Below are 23310 nucleotides of genomic sequence, written 5' to 3'. Positions count from 1 at the left end.
CCTTACTATCCTTTACTCAAAAGGTTGCAGAAGCTAGGGACAACAACCTCCTCATCTCCTGTCTATTCCTTGATCTCTCTAAAGCCTTTGACACTGTCTCATCCCATCCTACTTAACAAACTCTCAGACCTAAACCTCTCTCCTTCTACTCTTGGCTGGTTCCAGTCCTACCTTACTGGCAGAAAACAAGCTGTTAGATGGCAGCAGGCTTTCTCACCCTTCCTTGCTGTTCAAACAGGAGTACCCAAAGGCTCCATACTTGGACCGCTCCTTTTCAACAATTTTACCAACAACCTACATTTATCTTGCAGTCTCACATCTGGAATACAATATGCAGATGACGCTACTCTCTTTTCTATCTCCAATACTATATTAGAACTACACACACTAACACAGAATTCCTTTATCTCTTTTGAAAAATGGCTCAGAAACAATCAGACACTGCCTCACCTTAAATCCAATTTTTCTCTTTCCTCCCTAGATGGCAAAACTATCTCCCCTGCCTCACACACCAAACTCCTTGGGGTAATAATTGATGACCGACTAAAATTTGACTTGCCCATACAACAGGCCATCAAAAAAACCTACCAAAAACTTGGACTACTTTATAGGAACAAAAAATTCCTCACTACTGCCACTAAATGCACTCTTGCGCAGGCATTTCTCTTACCTAGTCTTCTGTATGTTTCCCCTATCCTTACCTATATCGAAACTACCTCAGTGCAGAAACTGGAACATACAACAAAATTGCCAGATTTATTCTAAACCAACCACTCTGTTCACATCACTGCCTCTCACTAAACAAACTTCAGTGGCAGGAATTTCCACACTTTCTCCTATAATCACAACTCCACATTACCTTTTCCATACTCAACCTCTCTGCCTGCCCTACTCACACCTCCCATGTTACTCCCTACTCTCCCCACTGGCCTCTCAGGAGTGCTGATCAGCATCTTCTCTCAGTTTATAAACCCAAAAGGAATATCGGCAAACTACTTTACAAACACTCTGTCTCATTAAATTGGAACAAACTCCCTCTCCATATTAGATCCAGCCTTTCCTTTCCCTGTTTTAAAAAGGAGCTTAAATCCCATCTACTAAACTTGAAGTTATACCTTGACCACTTGTAGTCTTAGTCTGTCCTACTGTATAACCTGTTTGTATCTTCTAACTTTCTTTCTCTGTTAGTAACTTCTGCTTAAGCTAACCTCCTAAACCCTCAGCTCTGCAACTATAGCCCCTCCTTTCTCCCCCCCCATTCTCCACGCTATTTATCTTTTCCCCCTACTTCCTATCAATGTCTATACACTGTCCTTCTTTTGAACAACGATTATCATTTTGTTTTTACTCTCATATGTAGATTTTAGACCTCTGCTATCAGTGCAACCTTTAATGTTCATAATTTTTTCTTTTGTTTTTCTCTTCATAACTAATTTTGTATTTACACTGTTATTTTTCATTGTTTTTATCCCGTATGTTTATCTTTGCTTATGTTTGCTGGGGCTCTTTCCCCTTGGGTCTCCACTGAAAGTGGGTTGTGTACTATCAATGCGATGCAAATAGTTAATAACCTTTTCTTTTTACGATTATTTTGTATTGTGATTGTTATTTAATATTTGTATATTGTCACTTTTTCTTTATTTATGTTTGCTGAGGCTTTTCTCCTCGGGTTCCACTGAAAATGGGTTTGTTTGCAAACTCAGTTGGATAAACCTGGTTAACAAATGTGAAAATAAATAAATAAATAATATATATATATATATATATATATATATATATATATATATATATATATATATATATATACCAACCCTGACTAATACTTTCTCCTCCTGTTTTCATCATCACGTAATTTTTCCCAAGCTATTCCACCTTACATTATTGTTACTTCTAAGGTTACTACCTCTACGTGGGACTTAGCATACCCAAGATAGACTTAACAGACATCCTACCTGCTTCTGCTTGAGGGGTAACTTCCCCTTTACTACTCTCTCCCATTCCTGATTTTCTTCGCTTCTATAACTAGTCTCTTTTCCCATTCCTTACTAATGACTTTGTTGTTCTGGGAATCTCCATCTTACTTCCGTTACTTTCCCACAGTGTAAAAAAAAAGAAAACTTAATTGTGAAACTAGGGGGAGGGGTATTTTATCTGTATTTTATTTTAACTGAACTTTAATGTATCTGTAACTGAACTTTAATATTTTGTAACTGTTACTGTATTTTTAATCTTAAAAGTTTGTAATTTTAAATATTTTTAATCTTGTCAGATCCTTGTGAGGCTTTTCTCCCCGGGCCTCTACTGAAAATGGACATATAACCAGCTAGACTAGCCCGGTCAACAAATGTAAAATAAATAAATAGGAAAGAGTAGTGGAAGCTAGGTTAAGAAGGGATGTGATGATTAATGAACAGCAGTATGGTTTCATGCCGGGAAAGAGCACTACAGATGCGATGTTTCTGAGAGTGTTGATGGAGAAGTACAGAGAATGTCAGAAGGAGTTGCATTGTGTTTTTGTAGACTTGGAGAAAGCATATGACAGGGTGCCTAGTGAGGAGTTGTGGTATTGTATGAGGAAGTCAGGAGTGTCAGAGAAGTATGTAAGAGTGGTACAGGATATGTACAAGGGTAGTGTGACAGCGGTGAGGTCTGCGGTGGGAGTGAAGGATGCGTTTAAGGTGGAGGTGGGGTTACATCAAGGATCAGCTCTGAGCCCTTTCTTATTTGCAATGGTGATGGACAGGTTGACAGACGAGATCAGACAGGAGTCCCCATGGACTATGATGTTTGCAGATGACATTGTGATCTGTAGTGAGAGTAGGGAACAGGTTGAGGAGACCTTGGAGATATGGAGATATGCTCTAGAGAGAAGAGGAATAAAGGTCAGCAGGACTAAGACAGAATATATGTGTGTGAATGAGAGGGAGGATAGAGGAATGGTGAGGATGCAAGGAGTAGAGGTGGTGAAGGTGGATGAGTTTAAATACTTGGGGTCAATAGTTCAGAGTAACGGTGAGTGTGGAAGAGAGGTGAAGAAGTGAGTACAGGCAGGATGGAGTGGGTGGAGAAGAGTGTCAGGAGTGATTTGTGACAGACAAGTACCTGTAAGAGTGAAAGGGAAGGTTTACAAGAGGGTAGTGAGACCAGCTATGTTATATGGGTTGGAGACAGTGGCGCTGACAAAAAGGCAGGAGTTTGAGCTGGATGTGGCAGAGTTAAAGATGTTAAGATTTGCACTGGGTGTGATGAGGGTGGAAAGGATTAGGAATAAGTATATTAGAGGGTCAACCCAGGTTGGAAGGTTTGGAGACAAAGCCAGAGAGGCAAGATTATGTTGGTTTGGACATGTGCTGAGAAGGGATGTGGAGTATATTGGGAAAAAAATGCTAAGGATGAAGCTACCAGGTAACAAGAAAAGAGGAAGGCCTAAGATAAGGTTTATGGATGTGGCTAGAGAGGACATGCAGGTGGCTGGTGTGACAGAGTAAGATGCAGAGGACAGGAAGAAGTAGAAACAGGTGATCCGCTGTGGCGACCCCTAACGGGAACAGCCGAAAGAAGATGATGATGATGATGCTCTCTCTCTCTCTCTCTCTCTATATATATATATATATATATATATATATATATATATATGGTATATTTTATATATATATATATATATATATATATATATATATATATATATATATATATATATATATATTATATATATAGATATATATATATATATATATATATATATATATATATATATATATATGGGTTCAATTTATAACATCGAAATACTGAAATGTCGAATTTCAGTATCTCGAAGCTATAAAGTCGAATGTTACAACTAGCGAACGTTCATAATTGCAAATTTGACATATCTCAAAAATATGTCGAATTCGCGGTTATGAAGTTGCGCCACGTAATGTCCGGGTTTGTGTTTTGCTGGTTCGTGGTGCCCTGTTTGGATGTAGGTGTTATGTCAGGTAAGTAAGTGTTTTGTAAGGGTTTTGAGTGGGAGTTAGAGTATGTGTGAGGGATTGGAGAATGTGCGTGCGGGAGTGAGCTTTTGTGTTGTGTTTGTGCGATCTCGGAGTTAGTATATATAAGTAGGGGGGGTGGGGGGCACAGCCCCCCCACATGGTGGGTGCAAGGGGGCTTGCCCCCCCTGCTTATGTGTGTGTGAGTTGTGTATGTGTGTTGTTTTTTTGTTTATGTTGTGATGTGGGTGTTGTGTTGTATGTTTAGTGTAGTGTGTGCGGTGTTTTCGGTTATGTGGTTTCGCGGTTTTTGTTTGTCGGTGTTTTGTGGATTCGGTTTTATAGTCTCGAGATACTGAAATTTGTTATTTCAGCATTTTGAGGTTATAAAGTGAATCCATATATATATATATATATATATATATATATATATATATATATATATATATGGGTCTACTTCACATAATCGAACATCCAAATGTTAGACTTTCATATGGCCGAAACCATATGATCGAACATTTGAATGTTCGACAATGTGAAAAAAATAAACAAACAAAAAAAAAACTAAACAGTGCTAGCAGGGTGGCAAGCCCCCCTGCACCCCCCCCCCATATTTAAATATACAAACTCTGAGATTGCACTACATTGCGGTAAAGGGAAATCTTCCTGTTCCCCGCTCTATGGAGATCTCCATTCAGACCATTTGAACTTTTAAAAGTTCGATCATATGGTCTTGGCCGTATGAAAGTCAAGCTTTTAAAAGTTTAACCATCTGAAGGGGGCCTATATATATATATATATATATATATATATACATATATATACACACATATTTGGATTACTCACATGGGGCGTTTTTTGTGATTTTACCTATGGTTATGCGGGCCATTTTTTAAAGAGTTTGACTCGTCTAGTTTGTTTGCAAGGAGTTCTCTTTTCAGAACTTATAGTGGATTCCCTACATACATGTAGACCTTGCATTATTTATACTTAACTCATAGGAATGTATTATTTAATGTATTCATTCATTCTGCAATGCTAGTTTATCTTCTACAGGCCTCCAGGAAGCTGGAGCCTATGTGGGAAAACAATAGGTGCATAGAACCAGTCCTGGATGAGATATGTGGACGTATGGTCTCACACCACAGATATATGTATAGGATATGGACAGAAACCATAGCACCCAAATATCACTTTGCAAAAATATGTGGGCAAGGGAGAACATGCAGTGTCTGCACAAAAGGCACACAGCCAAGAGCCTAACTGGAGAGTCAAAAGCTATTAGGTAGCAAAACTAGCGCATACCCATAAACTGTCTTTAATTTCACAGAATGTCCAGATTTTTGCCTCATATTTTTTATCTGTCCTTCATAAAATTTGTCATTTTCTGGCTAACTACTGTGAATTGAAGTTACTAAATAATGAGAGACTTTCATGTTTCAGACTTCATATCCTTTAGAAAATGCATGCTAACACAAATTCTGTTATTCTAGCAACTTTCTAAGTTTATAAGAGCGGTGTCTGAAATCTGCCCCTATTTATGGTCCTTTGCCCCCTATTATTTTAGGCTTTATCCAGAATTCTTGCACTAAGAGGTTGAGCGGTATGAACTAGCAGCTGGACTTCTGCGCCACCATCATCTAAAATGTACACTACAAACATATTAAAGAATTAAAGGAATTCACAAACTAAGAGTTACTACAAATATTAAGTCACATCTTCAGCATAAGCCAATAATAGAGATTTTAAACTATTAGAGTTGAATGGAATCAAACCCAGTACTATAAGATGAAGCTCACTGACAGCTCATAGTCTTACTCTGCTTTCTATATTGTGGGGTGCTGAGACGTAATGCTGCCAGTTTCATTCTTTATGCCATGAAATGCAGTGTCTGCCTGTTTGGGGTTCATGCACTTTATAACATGGCAGTTAGGACACAGGATTAAGGATATGAGCTTACAGCACAGGGTTTGAGTCCCTTAAAGTTAATTTGCTTACTGTGTGACCTTGAACATGTCTCTTAATTAGACATTGCTTTGGAGCAATCGTGAAATTGGGCGTGGGTCCTTAATGGTTTCCTGGACTGCATGTCTATGAATGTCCCTGACAAAAAGAGATTGAAAAATATCACTGTCTTCTGTGTGACCACAAATTTCTAGTCATTTATTTTGCTTTAAATCAAGAAATGGAGGACTATTCTGGGTATTTATTACTGAAAGTTACAACTACTATTGGATATAAATTTAGGAAGTAAATACTTGACTCTGCCAATACTATGCAAATATTGTATTTCCATCCATCCATCCATCCATCCATCCATCCATCCATCCATCCATCCATCCATCCACCCATCCATCCATCCATCCATCCATCCATCCATCCATCCATCCATCCATCCATCCATCCATCCATCCATCCATCCATCCATCCATCCATCACTGGATCTTCCTTCCAACTACGTTGTAATATGATTGGTCAGTTGTTTAAGAGTGGTTATTTATAGTGTAACGGTAAATCTTTCAAGTTTCAAATGTCTTTCAAATGTGAGATGAAAAAGCAAAACTGCATATTTGCATGTGCAAATAGATTCTTAAATGGGAGGCAGAACTTTAGTTAGACTATTCTCTTTAACTAATCTTAATGGTAATAATTTAACTAGCTGTAAATCCACTGAAATTTTTATTTTGAATGAAGAAAAAGACATAATGACTATCTGGCACCCATTTACCGAGTAGTCAAAAAAAAGTTATTATTCCTCTCTCTCATCCTTGACGGTTGCATTTGTCTTGGCATCATTACCACATAAAGCAATGTTGTACAGCAACTGTAGCATAATATCTGACACAAGAGTGCTGAAAAGGAATGGCATTATGATAAAATTCCATAACACAAACAGAAAATTCAATAACACTAACACAAACTCTCATAGCACTAACACAAAATTCCATAGCACTAATACAAAATCCCATAGCACCTGTGGTAGAGTTAGAAATTTGAAAAAGAAAGGGGAGTATTTGGCCAGATAAAACACTTGGGGAACTTCAGCACCCTAAACAGCAGGCTGTGACTTTTAAAAAGGGAGGGCCTGCATTCTCCTTCCTCTGAATCAGCCTCTATCCCACTGGCCGCTTTGCTTCCTTTCAGCAGTTCATTTACAAAGTACACCATTTTCAACCCTTGCCCCATATTTTTCCTAAACATCTCCTGTGACGCATGGTGTCAGAATACCTTAATGAAGTCCAGATGTGTCACATCCAGAGACATTCGCTTCGTACACTTTAGAGGTAACTCATTTATACCACTGAACCAGGATGGACTTGTAAGTCCTCTTCTGCTTGAAGCCACACTGTTACCCATCTGCAGGACTATTAGCATTCAAGCACGTCGCTCACAGAATCTTTTCTTTCTTTTCCTACATTCCAAATGATCTCCCCCCCCATATTTTTTTCTGTTTGCAGTTTTTCCTCTTTTATTAATAATCTTACATGTGCTAATATTATACACATTTCTAAGACACCTACTCTTCATGTCATGTTTTTATACTATTTACATTTATTGATAGAATTCTCAGTTGTACTTTTTCTCTATACTTCCCTTACTGTTGTTCTCAGTTGTTTTTATCTTTCCTTTTATTTTCCTTTGTACTTAAACCTATATAAACCCTTTTTATTATAGTATTTTTTTCTTCCTTCCCTTTTACCGTTTCTTTTGCTTTTTGTCTTCTGTCTACCCCCTTATTCTCTACACTAATGACTGTTTTTCTTGTTCCTTCTCTTGTTTTTCTTCTTCTTGTTCTACATTTTGTTCTGTTATTTATTTCACCCTCATTTATACTCTCTTCACAATCTGTCTATAAATTTCACATTTTTTCTTATTTAAAACACTTCAATTCACATCTTTTTGCATTGTGACCCACCTTACCACAAATAAAACATTTTCTTTTATCATAATTGTTAATTAAGTGATCATCTCTACCACAAAAAATGTTTACTGTTGTCCCCAGTATTTCACTATACCTTTTTACCTTCTACATTTGTCATACTTGGCATATGCACAATTATTTTTTTTCATTTTCCATTTTTAATACAACATTACAGTTCCAAATCCAAGTCCATAAACCCCTATTGTCATATACTTTTGCAATGTCCATAACTTCCTTATAGTCTTTAGATAATCCTTTTATTGTCTCATTTTCAAATTCAGTTTGGAATTGTATATAGATTTTCTTTTTTGTTCCTCTGTTAAATACTTGAAATATGTATAAATTCCATAGGTTACAGTTTTTCTTTTTTTGCATTCACAAAAAGATTTTCCATGCACTGCCCAGTTTCAAAAATAATCTCTCAAAACATATGTTTATTAATATGAATAAAAGCTCCTACCTCTTTTGGAGTAATGCCTAAGGGGGTTATTATGTTGTCCCAAAAATCATACCTGTCCATTTGTTTATTTTCTTTGCTGCTAATTCTTACTAGAAATTTCCTTTTTCTTAATTCTGTCTTATTCTCTTCCCCTTCTTTTACTGTATCCACAATCCACATAGGTTATTTTTTCCTCCTTCAACAAATGTTCTGCTTCCTCTTCTTGTATTTTATCCATTATTTCTGCCCACAATGCAGCTCTCTCACTCTCCAGTTCACTTTGCATCATCAAGTCTTGTAAAAATCATCCCACAATCCTCATGATTGGAGGGTTGAAATAATGCATCCACTCCGGCCCTTACTCTCCTTGCCACACAGATTTTTGTAGAAGAACTCCTCAGTATACTCTGAAGGTTCAGCCACCTTCACCATCTCTCCCCTCGCATTACCAGTATCTTCTCCTTCTGAAATCACTTCTGCTGAAGGCTTGACCACTTTCCTAGTAACCACACTGACAGTTGCACCACCATCCAATGGTACACCTGCCTTCTTCCTGCATACATCCTCCAAACACTTCTCACCTAGCATTTCCTCCGATCCGTCCTCCACTCTTGCTCAGTCACTTTACTTGAATAAATCTGGACTACATACTGAAAGTACAGTATTGGCGGCCATCATTCTCCCTGCTTCTCTGGGCCACCACTGTGCCCAGAACAGAAGCAGGAAGTACCACAGTGAAACGGAACCTACTCACACTAAAACTGAGCGGGGAAGTTCCCCAATGCTGCGGCTAAATTTCCAGTAGTAGTATAAATACCACCTCAGGTCTCCCAAGAAAACAGGCTATAAGCCTATTGGGACTAACCTGGTCAACAAGGGATAGATAAATCACAAAAGCTTTGCAGACCGTCTCAAAACGTTGTCCCTCTACTCAGTATCATACAGGCTAGTAAGAGATGACCTCTGCCTTGTATGTAGAGCCTCAGCAGACCCTATCCTGTCAGATCTATTATACACTTGCAAGTCCAATGGAAACATGAGCATCCACTTAAGAGATAGAACATGTTGGAGGGATAGGTAGGTATTAGAGAGAGTATCTCTTATATGGAAGCATCTTCTACTCCACATAAAACAAAGTACTTCTCTTAGTATATTCAAACATAATTTATAGAAATGGATGGGAAACTGTACATTTATCACTGATTTAGCACCCATGGATAGGAGCAACAAGTAACTGATCTGACATTTTCTTGTTCTCTCCACCTCTGAGTTATTCATAGAAAATTAAAAGGCCTAAAAACTACCATGAGACTATAAAGCTAGACTTCTTAAGATACTCACAGATGAATAGCTTAATAAGTACCTATGAGAACAGCACTCTTGTCAGACATCAAAGATTGAAGCAAAACTGATTTCATGAACATTAATTGTACACAGACTTAGGAAGGAGAGTCACTGTATTAAAAAATATTTGGAAAAGTTAAACAAAGATAACCCAAGGCTGTTAAATCTTTGTATTGCTAAGGGGTAAACTGATAGTCACAGTTATTTGATAAGGGAGCGTTACACTCCTCGGAGACATGAAAGTAGCACAGAAGCAGTGTGTTATCACATTCTATAAACATGCCAATGCAGGCTGGTACCACTTTTACTCCTTCTGACCTCTGAGGCTTTTAAAATCAAGATTGCGATTCATAAATATATAACGCATAGAATAGTGCTAATTAGCAAACATAGCCGTGCTCAGGGTGCGGACTATGTGTAGTCTTGGTTGCTGTACTATTGTGATTGTATGCTGTTGTTTAGGCATCCTCTAGTGTAAGTCTTGCATCATTTCTGAGCTTCAGTGTTGTCTTAATGTTTATGTTAAAAAACTAAGAAAATAGATATTTAATTAAGAAAGTGTGATCATCCATAATAATTCCATTTCCAGTATAAGCAAATAGTCAAGCTTAAAGATTGCACAAAAAAATTCTACAGTGAGAAATTATGATTGAGCTTACGCATCCCAGTTGTGAATGACCTTAACACATACTGTCATGGTATACAGTGGTCACACTGGATTCTCAATATCAGGTGTGTGAGTTTGAGGCCTGCAACCCAACCTATTGTCCGGCAGTTAGTGCAGAGGATTAACGCTATGAAGTTTTAACAAGATGCTTGTTGTAGTACAAGGTTTGATTCTGTCAGCCACCATTTGCATAGGTTTATAGGTAGGTACTAGGCTATCAGCCCTGGGCCCTATATAAGCCTAGACAAAAAGGTTCCCTTGCTTTCGCCACCTAAGAAAATTATTTTCCTGTGCCCCTATCAAGCAGTGCCACAGAAGTGATTCCTGGGGTGAATTTTCAATTTCCCATCCAGTCATCAAGATTTTTCTTAAAGAGGGCCAATAAGGAGCTTTGCTTGACATGATGAGTAGTTTGTTCCAGAGTATGGGAAGTCTCTGGGACAGGAATCTATCCCTCCAGTATGTTCTGTTTATTGTGGTGACAAGGTTTAGGTCCCTGGAGTGTGTGGTGTAGAGAGATTGGATTTATTTAAGTGTAGCATGTCCAACAGCTCTGGGTTTGACATAACTTTGTATGTTAGGCAGAGATCGCCTCTGAGTAGGCGATATGCGATGGAGTAGAGCTGGAGTTTTTTGAGACAGTCTGTGTATGGCATCTGTTTGAGGCTGGTAATACTCTTAGTGAGGTATTTCTGTGGCCTTTCCAATTGTTGTATGTGCTTTGTGAGATACATGCCAAACGGGGCATTGTACTCTACAATGGGTCTGATGAGGGATGAGTAGAAAGGAACAATGACCTCCTTTTTTCTAGAGGAGAACCCTTTTGTGATGAGGTGTGCCATGTAGAAGATTTTCTGACTACTGTGGCGATGTAGTTATCAAAGGAGAGACTATTGTCCACCAGTGTCCTGAGGTCTCTTATCACACTTTTGGTGTTTAGTGAGATACTGCCTATGTGGTAGTTCATGGGTACCAAGTTTTTCCCAGTGGGGATGACAATGCACTTCTTGGCATTGAGCTTGAGGCCATGACTTTGACACTAAGCATCTGTCTCTGTGAGGCCCTTTTGTAGAATGTCTACATCATTAGGTGATTCTGTTATGGCTCCCAGTTTGCAGTCATCTGCGAACTTTGTTAGCCAAAGACCTTCTATGTTGGCCTGCACTTCAGAGAAGTAGATGCCGAACAGGAGAGGACCCAGGACCAAACTCTGTGGTACTCCACTCATCATTGGTCTGAAGTCAGACTTGAAGTCGGCTACTTTTACTGTGTGGGTTCTGTCAGTGAGCCAGTTGGCCCCCCATCTTGTGACATAGGGATTTATGCCCAGTTTAGTGAGTTTATCTATAATTCCAGAGTGGGGCATGGTATTGAAAGCCTTGGTGAAGTCAAGATAGGCTGTGTGCACTACCATGCCCTTGTCTATGGCTCTGGTGACTGCTTCAAAGAAATCAATCAGTTTTAGAAGACATGATCTACCTTTTACAAACCCAAACTGAGTGGGGTCCAGGGGTTGGAGGTTACCTATGTCTTTGTTTATAAGTTCCAAGATGATATGTTCCATGGGCTTGCAAACCAGGCTCATCAGGCTAATGGGGCGGTAGTTTACAGGGTCTGTGGTGGCACCCCCTTTGTGGAGTGGGATAACTGTCACTGTGCACCATTCAGTAGGCACATAGCCTGAGGTGAAGCTATGATTGAACATGGTACTTAGGTGGAGTGCCAGTTTGTTCTGTAGTTCATGCAGTACACAGCCTGGGATGTTGTCTGGTCCAATGGATGCTGTGTTCTTGGCTTTGGAGAGTGTGGTCATTACTTGTTCATCCGTGATTACAGGGGCTTTGCATTCTTCCAGTATTAAGATGGGCCCTTTGGAGGGTGGGGGGGGGGGTAAAGTTAGCACTGAACCTATCTGCCAGGATGTTGACAATATCGGTTGGTTCTGTATATTTAGTGCCATTGTGCTGTAGCTCAGAGCAGATCTGAGTGTTGCCATTGAGATTCTTGACGTAGCTGTAGAATGCTTTGTGGTCGTCTTTGGAATCAGTGGTGAGAATTTATTTTCATAACTGGCTTTGGAGGATTTTATGAGGGATCTCAGGTTCTTGCTGAGGCTGACCAGGGAGTTCCTCCAATCTTGGGATTTTACTCTTTTTTGCAACAGCTTCTTACTTCTGTTGTAGAGTTTGCTTATGGAAGGGGACCACCAGATTGGCTTCGTTTTTTTGGAGGATAGCATCTTGGTTCTGTTTGGGATAGCACGATCCATGCACTCGTGTAAGTGCTTATAGGGATTCAGCAGTCATACCTCTATTTTCCGTCTGCATAGGTGTTGTGAAGTTTGCCACTTCTGTCTTAAGATGCATGAAGTTGGCTTTGGAGTAGTTTTTGATGGTGATTTCCTTAATGGGTGGTGGGGGTGGGATATGGATGTCTAAGGTGATTAGCTTGTGGTCGAATCTGACCAGTGAGGAGTTGACCTCTGGTGTGGAATACCGGTTACCCATATTGGTAATGACCAGGTCCAGGATATTGCTGCCCCTGGTGGGGGTGTGGACAAGCTGATCCAAGGTGTTAGAATTTATGAATTCCAGAAAACGTTGAGTGAATTAGTTGGTACATGAGCAGTTTTCCCAGTTGATGGTGGGGTAGTTGAAATTGCCCATAATTAAGGTATTAGGTTCTACCCTAATATTTTCCAGTATCTTAAAAAATGAAGAGTGGGAATCCTGGGGCATGGTGGGGGATCTGTAACAAGCTACAACCTGGATTGCAGTCTTGCCCAGTGTTATTTGCACTTGGATAATTTTGGATGCATTATGCTGAGCAACTACCCTGGAGGTGTGGATATCCTTAATGAATATGGACACGCCTCTGCCTTTAGTGTTTTGGTCCAGGTTAGGTGGCCGAAAGGTGTGGTATGAATTATAGCCTGGTAATGCAGGGGTGTTCCCTGCAGCCTTGAACCAGGTCTCTGTCACTGCACAAGATGTCGATGTTCTCCATTTTAAGGAGTGCCTCGAGTGAGTGGATTTTGAGGTTTAGACTTCTAGCATTGAGTAGCATTAAAATCAGAGTTTACTTGCTCGTACTTGTTATGGTGGTGAATTTGGCATTTGAACCTTGCCTAAAAAAGGCACTATAGGTGTGGCAAGAGCCTTAGCCAGTATCCGGAATCTGAAGGGCGACAGATGCAGGCCATATCTGGCAAAGCATCATGGTCTGTCGACCATGTCATCCCAGGCAGACAGATACTGGATCCCCTTAGAATGACACCAGAAGCTTAGCCAATTGTTGAAGTCAATAATTTTGTCTTTGTACTGTGGTATCATTCTGGGCAATGGCAGGATGTTACTCAGGGCTGGGGTCATACCTGCCTGGGCTACAAGATCCAAGAGCTCCTCCATGTCTCTTTTCATGTAGTCCAGGGAGGTATGGCTCAGGTCATTCGCACTAGCATAGACAATGACAGAGTCATATTAGTACTTGTTGTGGAGTGACCTGAGTGCGTGCATTATGTGGTGGATCCTGGCACCTGACAGGCAGCTGACAGTAACTTTCTCCTTGTTTAGCCTGGTGAGTGGGACATCAGTATGCTTGACTACAGAGTCACCTATGACTATAGTGTTGGGTACGTTGTTTTGCCTTATGGGCTGAGGCTGAGTGGCACACTGATTTTGTGGGCTATGTATATTATATAACTCTCTGGAAGTCCCTTAAGGAGATAGTACTCTGGGGTAATTGCGATGATGTACTAGAGCACAGACTAAGAACTGTCTATAAACCTATATCTGCAATGACATACTGGGCAATAAGTAAAGCTTTGCTTCTGAGTCTACCATTTTACTGGGCTGTTGGTTAAGGTGTAAGCAAGGTTAAGTTGTGCTTCCTAAACAAGCCAAACAGATCTTCTGCTACTCCTTTCCTTTAGTACCCAGCTTATTAATTGGATTTTAGTGCCCCCTCCCAGTAGTTTTACATCTGGTATGGATCCCCTCTTTATACAGGAGTAGCAGCTTATTGCCACCCCATAAGGCATAGGCTGGATGTGTGGAACTGTGCACCATCTTCCAGAATGTAGCCCACTTTTCCAAAGTATATAGCCCCCTGAAAGTGCATCTTTTTGAACAGAATACATTTTCAGTTTTTTAAAACCAAGCATTCTAAAAAAAGCCATTTAAAATAATGCACAGCCATACTGCAGTGGTGGTGCTGTGGTAGCATTGTCACCTCACAGTAAGACCGTTGTCCTGTTCGATTCTCAGCTAGAGTGTCTTCTGTGTGGAGACATGCGTGAACAGCCGTACCTTCATTGAAGGTTGTGCATCAGAGCCGGCAAATGACCACGTAAAAATCTACTGCCAATCATTAGCAGACCGGAGTTCCGCTGTGGCGACCCCTAACCGGGAAAAGCCGAAAGACACAACAACAACAAAAGCTATGGCAGAGAAACTACCATGTTTTTTTTAGTTTAAATTGCTTCTTATTTTCATACAATAAATGATTTTTTTAAATCATACACCCTTGTATACTGTATGTGGTATACACTTTGCCATACCCTTTTACACCAATCATTGTTACGGGAGACATGCAGAGTTTATTTCTACTGGAACAATTATTTAACTCCAAGGCCACTCTAATGAGTGCAGATACACAAAAAACAGTGTTGGTAAATGGCCTACTCAGTCAGTCCTATTAATTTGTCAGTTTAATGCTGATGTCTGTCAGATTACACCATTACTGTTCACATTAAGGTATTTCACTTTACTCATACTGGTTAGTAGTGGTCACATGCACTGTGGAAATAAAATACTGCATGTACAGAAGATGCTCACATGGTGGTATTAATACCACTCATACAGTAATATTAATATCACATGTGATGCACAAAAGCCTCAAGTGTGTTGAATACCATAAAAGCAGCTACATAAACCAGCTTCTGAGAAAGCATCTTAGACAAAGTGCATTTCACAACAAAATACACGTCTCTGTTTCCCAAACTTATGGTTCATAGGTTCATAGGTTCATACTAGGCTATCTGCCCTGGGGCAATTATAAGCCTAGCCCGATTCTGTATGGCTTATGCCACCCCTTGATTTGAGTATACTATGCCCTTTTTAAGGTTTAGTTTACTGTGCCTCTGTCTAATAGTGACACGGGAGTAATCCCTGGGACAAACCTACAATCCCCCATCCACCCATCGAGATTCTTCTTGAAGAGATTCAGTGAGGTGCTCTGCCTCACATGAACTGGAATTCTATTCCAGAGCGAAGGGAGCCTCTGGGTTATGAACCTGTCCCTCCAGCAAGTTCGATTTATTTCTGTGCTGAGGTTCAAGTCCCTCGAGCGTGTGGCTCTAAGGGATTTAGATTTACTGAGGTGGAGCATGTCCATTAATTCTGGATTTGACATAGCTTTGTATGTCAGGCATAGATCACCTCGAAGTAGGTGGTATGCAACTGAGTAGAGCTGGAGTTTTTTTAACCGAGCAGCATATGGCATCTGTTTAAGACCCTTGATCCTCTTGGTGAGATACTTTTGGGGTCTTTCTAATTGCTGCAGGTGTCGGGTAAGGTACATCCCAAAAGGGGCATTGTATTCTATGATGGGCCTGATGAGGGATGAATAAAGGGGCACGATTACCTCTCTTGATCTAGATGTGAAACCCTTCGTGATGAGGTGGGCTATGTAGAAGGTCTTTCTAACCACTTTGGCAATGGGGTTTTCAAAGGAGAGATTGCTATCAACTTGGGTCCCCAGGTCCCTAATAACTTTCTCTGTACTTAATGGGTTTCCGCCTATGTGGTAATTTGTGGGTACATTGTTTTTGCCAAAGGGTATGACTATACATTTTTTAGCATTTAGCTTTAAACCATGGTGCTGGCACCAGTTATCTGTCTCTGTGAGACCTTTTTGAAGGATGTTTGTGTCAGCTGGAGAGTCGATTATGGCGCCCAGTTTGCAGTCATCTGCGAACTTGGTGAGCCATAGTCCTCCCACGTTTGCCTGTACCTCAGAAAAGTATATACCGAACAAGAGTGGTCCCAGGACAGAACCCTGTGGGATGCCACTTGTGACTGGTTTCGAGTCTGACATGGCTCCAGCAACTCTCACTCTGTGGGTTCTGTCTTTCAGCTGTTTGCGACCCATCTTGTGACATAGGGGTTTAATTTAAGCTGGATAGCTTATCTATGATGCCCGAGTGCGGTATTGTGTCAAATGCCTTTGCAAGGTCCAGATAGGCTGTGTGGACTACCTTCCCTTCATCTATGGCTTTGGCGACTGTTTCGAAGAAGTCAACCAGGTTCAAAAGGCAGGATCTGCCCTTGACAAAGCTGAACTGGGTAGGATCTAGTGTCTGTAGGTCCCCAATGTCTTTGTTTATGAGCTCCATGATGATCCTCTCCATAGCCTTGCAGACTAAGCTAGTCAGGCTTATGGGGCGATAGTTTCCAGGGTCCGTAGAGGCTCCACCTTTGTGGAGTGGGACCACTGTTGCTGTACACCATTCTGTGGGCACATATCCTGTAGTGAGGCTGAGATTGTATAGCTGTTTTATTTGAGGGATTAGTTCCTCTTGGAGTTCATGTAAGACGCAACCTGGGACGCCATCTGGTCCCATGGAAGCAGTGTTTTTTGATTTGGAGAGGGCAGCCTTCACCTGAGCATCAGAGATGTTTGGGAGGCAGCCCTCTGCCGGGATAGATACTTGCTCTTTTGGGGGGGGGGAGAAGTTTGCACTGAACCTGTCTGCCAGGATATTGGTGATGTCTGTGGGTTCAGTGTATTTTTTGTCATTTAGAATCAACTCAGAACAAGTCTGGGAGTTGCATCCCAGGTTCCTAACATAACTGAAAAAAGCCTTATGATTGTCTTTGGTGTCCTGTGCAATTTTTCTCTCGAAGCTGGCCTTGGATGATTTTATGAGAGATCATAATTTTTTGCTAGTACTGATCAGAGATGCCTTCCCTATTAGGGATTTTGCTCTATCATGTAGTAGCTTCCTCCTTCTGTTGTACAGTTTATTTATGGCAGGGGTCCACCAGACTGGATGCCTGCCTTTGGATGATTGGGTTTTGGTTTTGTTTGGGATAGCATGATCCATGCATTCCTGGAGATGTCCGTAGAATGTGTTTATATAGGAATCTGCAGTTTGGGCCGTAGTTTCCACTGGCCCTGGGGCCTTGAAGGATTCCACTTTGGTTTTGAGAAGTGAGAAATTCACTTTTGAGAGGTTTTTCACTGTGGTTTTCTGGGCTGGGGGTGAGGTCGGGATGTGGACATCCAGTGAAATTAATTTATGGTCTGATCTTACCAATGAGGGATATACTTCTGGTGTGGAGCATAGAGTCCCCATGTTGGTAATGATCAGGTCTAGTATGTTGTCCCCTCTTGTGGGAGTGGTGACTAGTTGTTCCATAGCATTTGAGTTTATAATTTCCAGGAACCTTTAGGCTAAGGTGCTGGGGCTTGAGTAGTGCTCCCAGTCAATGTTTGGGTAGTTGAAGTCACCCAATATAATGGTGTTCGGAGAGATCTTCATGTTCTCCAATTTTTTCAGGAAAGCCGAGTGGGATTCCTGACTTTGAGAGGGTGGTCTGTAGGATGCTATAAACTGAAAAGCAGTCCTGCCCACTGTTAGTTGCACATGGATGGTCTCTGATACTTCGTGCAATGCCACTAACCTGGAGGTGTGGATATCCTTGATAAATATGGAAACTCCCCCTCCTTTTGTGGTTCGGTCCGAGTTTTGGGGCCGAAAAGCATGATATGAGGTATAGCCTGGTAGTGCTGGGGTGCTCTCTGGAGCCTTGAATCAGGTTTCTGTCACTGCACAGATATCGATGTTCTCCATACTGAGGAGAGCTTCGAGTGCATGCATCTTGAGGTTAAGACTTCTGGCGTTAAACAGCATTACACTTAATTTCGTGTTCCTTGTGCTGTCTATGGGGGTGGGTTTGACTTTTGAGCCTTGCCTAAAAAAGGCACTATGGGGGTGGCAAGAGCCTTTGCCAATATCCGAAAGCCCAGTGGTGACAGGTGCAAGCCGTCCCTAGCAAAGCAATGTGGCTTGTCGAACATGTCATCTCAGGCTGACAGACACTGGATCCCCTTTGAATGACACCAGAATTTTAGCCAATTGTTAAAATCGATCATTTTGTCTTTGTACTGTGGCATCATTCTAGGTGAGGGTAAGATGCTGCTCAAGGTCAGGGTCATACCAGCCTGGGCTACATGATCAGAGAGCTTCTCTATGTCTCTTTTCATGTAGTCCAGGGAGGTACGTCTCAGGTCATTCACACCAGCATGTACAATGACTGAGTCATATTTGTATTTGCTTTGGAGTGACCTGACTGCTTGCGTTATGTGGCGGATCCTAGCACCCGACAGGCAGCTCACCATGACCTTCTCTTTATTCAGCCTGGTTAGCAGCACGTCAGTGTGTCTGACAATAGACTCACCTATTACAAGAGTATCAGGTGTGTTATTCAGCCTTAAGGGCTTTGGCTGCTTGGCACACTGACTTTGTGGGCTATGTGTTGTGCGTGTTTTGTTTTGAGGTAGCGTTTGCTTGGATGTCTGCTTTGGAGGTCTCTGTTGCTTAGGTAGATTTTTATTTAGAGCCTCCGAGTATGTTTTTGTGTATTTATGTGTTTGGTTCGCTGATGTGGTGGGACTATGTGATACTGGAATTGTGTTGTGTGAGGTTACCTTCTCCTCCTGACTGGTTACACCAGTTTTGAGATGAGAGAGCTCAGCCTCCAGTTTGGCTAAATAGTTGCATCTCTCACATATATTTGAACCTGTTTGGAGGAGGAGAGGGTTGTCCGTGTACATGAGACAGTTGTAACATTGCCTCAAAATTCCCAGATTCACCAGCTGGACTGGAGAGGAAACCATTGACTGACCTTTGGACATGCTAGAGTAATATAGGGAAACTGAATTTAAGACGGACCAATAGAGGACAGGGTAATCGTAGAGAGCATAAGAGTAAGTAATGCTTATGGTTTAATAGTGCTAACTTGTAGGATTACTTAATTGGACCAGTGAAGGGCCTTAGAATGAGAATATGGTGTTTAAATTGAGAGATAGAGCAGTTCTAAGGGAAAAAGTGAAGAGCAGACTTTGTGGAGCCAGGAATAGTTTAAACCAAATTAGACGGCACTGCCCGCTGTTGCGCTATGCACAAAAACGCGCAAAAACGCGCAAAAGAGGGTTTTAAGAGAGGAAGATGAAGGAGTTTGGAATTTACCCAAAATGGCCAATAAAACTACAGTTTCAAGTCAGTAACCACTCCCACAGGGGCAGGCAGGCTGCTCAAGGTTTTTCACTGCCACCGATTAAAAGAGAGACTTCCCTTTAGCCCAAGCAAAACATGGCCTCCAAGAAACTTACAAACAGTTCAAGAACAGCAAGCCTGTAACTGAACTTTTTTAAATCTCAGAAACGTGGGAAAATGGTCTGTCTCCTACCCAGGTGTATAGCATCACGTACCTTATTTGCCCCATCAGAGTGCATTTGCATTGCATTTACATGATACTGCTGGCTGAAAGACTAATAATCCAGATTCTTTTTCAGAGATTTCAGTCTCACTTCACTATTTAGCATTAATGGGTTAAAATTTGTTATACCCTGTTTTTACAATTATTGACTTTGGTCCTAATCAGCTGTACAAGCTGTGCTGTAGCACTAAGTTTGTCCCATACACACCTGAATCACCTCACAGCACCTTTTTATTACCTCATGCAGTAAGATGTTGATCTTTTTAGGCTAATCCTCTTTCTTACCTTTCGGTCATTGTTTTTTTTTTTCATTTTTATGTCCATATCTTGTATTCATTTTCTGCTAATAAGCCTATGTTGTATTAATTTGGCTGGAAACAAATGTCTGGTGGAAGAAAAACAAAAAAAAGAAAAAGCGCAATCTAATCTGTAAATTTGCTCTGAAGACAAGAGAAAAGGTACATGTAGTCTTATAAAATAGCACACTGTACAAGAAAACAGCACTGTTTTTATTGTAGGGATGGCATGAGGAATGATTAGATGGTTGTTGACCATCATTACTAAAATAATGAGCCATGAAAAGAATTAGGGACACTTTGAACCCCTGTTATTGGCATTTCGATGAGAGGAAAAAACATACAGTGAGGTACAGATATTTCCCCTAAATACAGATTGGTCCTAGAAAAAAAACACACTCCTGTTGAAAATACGACAGGCTACAAAAGTATCACACTTTCCAAAGATAAACTTTGCTTCACTGATCCGCCTGCCTTTCTTTTTATGTACACCTTCTTAATTTTCCAACTTTTCAACTTTCCATCAAACAGTATGCCTCACATTTGGTCTAGGGAGACAGGTGACATCCCATGTCCAAAATCGAGGAGAGGTACAAGCGATAACTGTCGATCAGCCTCATATGGCCCAAAAAAATGAAAATTAAAGCCATCTATTTGTCTGCTTTCTTGTTTCTATTTCGTTTCATTAATTTCCTTAAGTTTATCCAGAAATTCACACTAAGAGCAGAGAGTTGTTTCTGCAAGTGTCGCAGAGAGTGTGTGTGTGTGTGTGTGTGTGTGTGTGTGTGTGTGTGTGTGTGTGTGTGTGTGTGGGGGGGGGTAAGGAATTTTAAAGGCACACTCTCATAGTGCACAGAATGAAATTATGTACAGGGTCATACAGAAGCAATTTATGGGGACATAAATAAGGAGAACAAAAGAAAGAAAAAGTTACAGTATAAATTATACAGTTAAATAAATTATAAATGTAGGCAGCACACAATGTAAGTGCCTGATTAAACAATGCAGAGCCAATACATGCAGCCAGACATGAGTTGTGAAGTTTGACAGACCTTTGAAAATCTGTAAGTGAGACGAGGAATGCTCACTGGTTCTAGATACATAGGTCTGTTTCTTTTTTATATTCTGTCACACTGGAACAGACTAGACCAGAGTAGAAGGATATGTATTTGATGCCCTTTTATCAAAAATATGTTTGTGGATAGTGGAAAGTATAAAATGTTACTGATTTTCAAGTTGTACACATTGGTGCAACAGGTTTTCAGAAGCACATGTCACTGACTGAATTTGTTTTTTTATTTATTTATCCTTCGCAGACTGGGTTAGTCCCATTAGGATAAAGGCCTCTTTTCAGGGGAGACCTGAGGTGGTATTGATACTATTATACACTTTAATGATATTTTCTACAGAAAACACAATGATGATGAATGTTCATGTTTTATTCTCATGTTATAGTGTATTTTCAGCAGAAAACGTAACGTTATAACAGTGCTCTTTTTTCCCAGAAAACCAGAATGAGAGGTTAGAGCAGGCTGGGGTTGTCAATTTTTTCTGACTTGTAATAATCTTGGAGTTAATAATTTATAAGTGGAAGATGCAAAGGGAAAAATTCCACCCCCCACTGCATGGGAGGTGTAGAGGTTTGACACACACACACACACACACACACACACACACACACACACACACACACACACACACACACACACACACACACACACACACAAAGCATTGTTTTGTATGTGCATGCATTTTTTTTCATTTTTGTATCATTTTAGATTTTTATGCATTTTTAATTGTCAGCAATGAATGTCATGTTGACTGATTCTGGATTCATTAATAGTCAATCAGTAGTAATATATTCATAGAACAGAAAAGAGAACAATAGGAACATGTATACATTTGTTTGTGTGTTTTAAGTATTTGTAATTGTGAAGATGTGTGGTAATCCAAAAAAAAAGCTATATGGAAGCTGAAAACCTTTACGACAACACTCTAAACTGACAAAAACTGTTAAAAAGTCTTGCATAAACATATAATCAAATAATATGTTCATCTTAAGAATTATAATTTGATAATCCATCGTCTGACCATGATAGAAGCAGGGTCAGACTTCAGCCCTCAGTGTATATTTTTTTGAGCGACTAGATGTCCGTATAGAGCTTCACGTCATGGACATTAGGGAGAGTTCTGCTGTAAACAGGAGGCGGCCTTCTCTTTTTCTCTGCTTATTTTATTTTTTCATTTTGTTTGCTGAAATAAATAGTTACCATTTTCCCAGGCCATGATCTCAAAGCAGTTTGAAAATGATGTCCTTTAGATACATTTTACAATAGTTCGATGATATTGGAAATTTAATGTTTTATTTTGACTTTTCTCAGGATGTCCCCATGGAAAATTACCAAGACATCAGGTTACACACATTATAATCATAAGAAACTATTTTGTTTGATGGAAAACTAAGATGCTGGCACATATGATCATTATGACATATTTAATGCTTTTCTTGAGAATAGAAAGTGTCTGTCTTCATCTTCTGCTCTTGCTGTTTCTTCTTGCTTTTCTGTATTTTCTCCTTATTAATCAAAAATGAAAGCAGATTTACAGAGCAAACAGGAGACTAATTATAACTTTAAAAAAGATTGAGGTACCTTCAGGCATCTGCAGGGACCACGCAGGAGCTGGCAGTGATGACAGAGACCATCCTCAGAAGGAAGATGGATTGAGAAGTCAGGGGGCACACAGGGAAAAATGCAAAAGTCTGGAAAGATGGTTGGGTTGGCTGTTTACCTCTGCTGGGATTGTACAGTGAATAAAACAATATGGTAATCTGATTTGACTAGTGAAAGTATGAGAACAGTAAGGAGCAGACATGGGCTGAGTTAATGAGGACAAAATCTGGTATGTTGGCACTCTCAGTCGGGGAGGTTATTATTTCATAGAGGAAGTTTGTAGTGATAAAGGTAATGAATCATTGTACATATTTATTTGTAGAGGTGTGAATGCGCCCGTTTAGAAAAGGGTAGTTAAATTCTCCTAGAAGGATGCACGTTTAGATTAATAGAGAAGGACTGTAGCTTATTAAGATATGTTTAATTATTTACAGCTGTCATGGATGGGGGTTCTGTTGTTGGCCAGGATATGATCTGAGGTCTAGTTTACTGACAT

The sequence above is a fragment of the Protopterus annectens genome, chromosome 1.part1, assembly GCF_019279795.1.
Source record: "Protopterus annectens isolate FY-2018-M chromosome 1.part1, PAN1.0, whole genome shotgun sequence".
NCBI lineage: Eukaryota > Metazoa > Chordata > Ceratodontiformes > Protopteridae > Protopterus > Protopterus annectens.
This window is presented reverse-complemented; position numbering follows the sequence as displayed.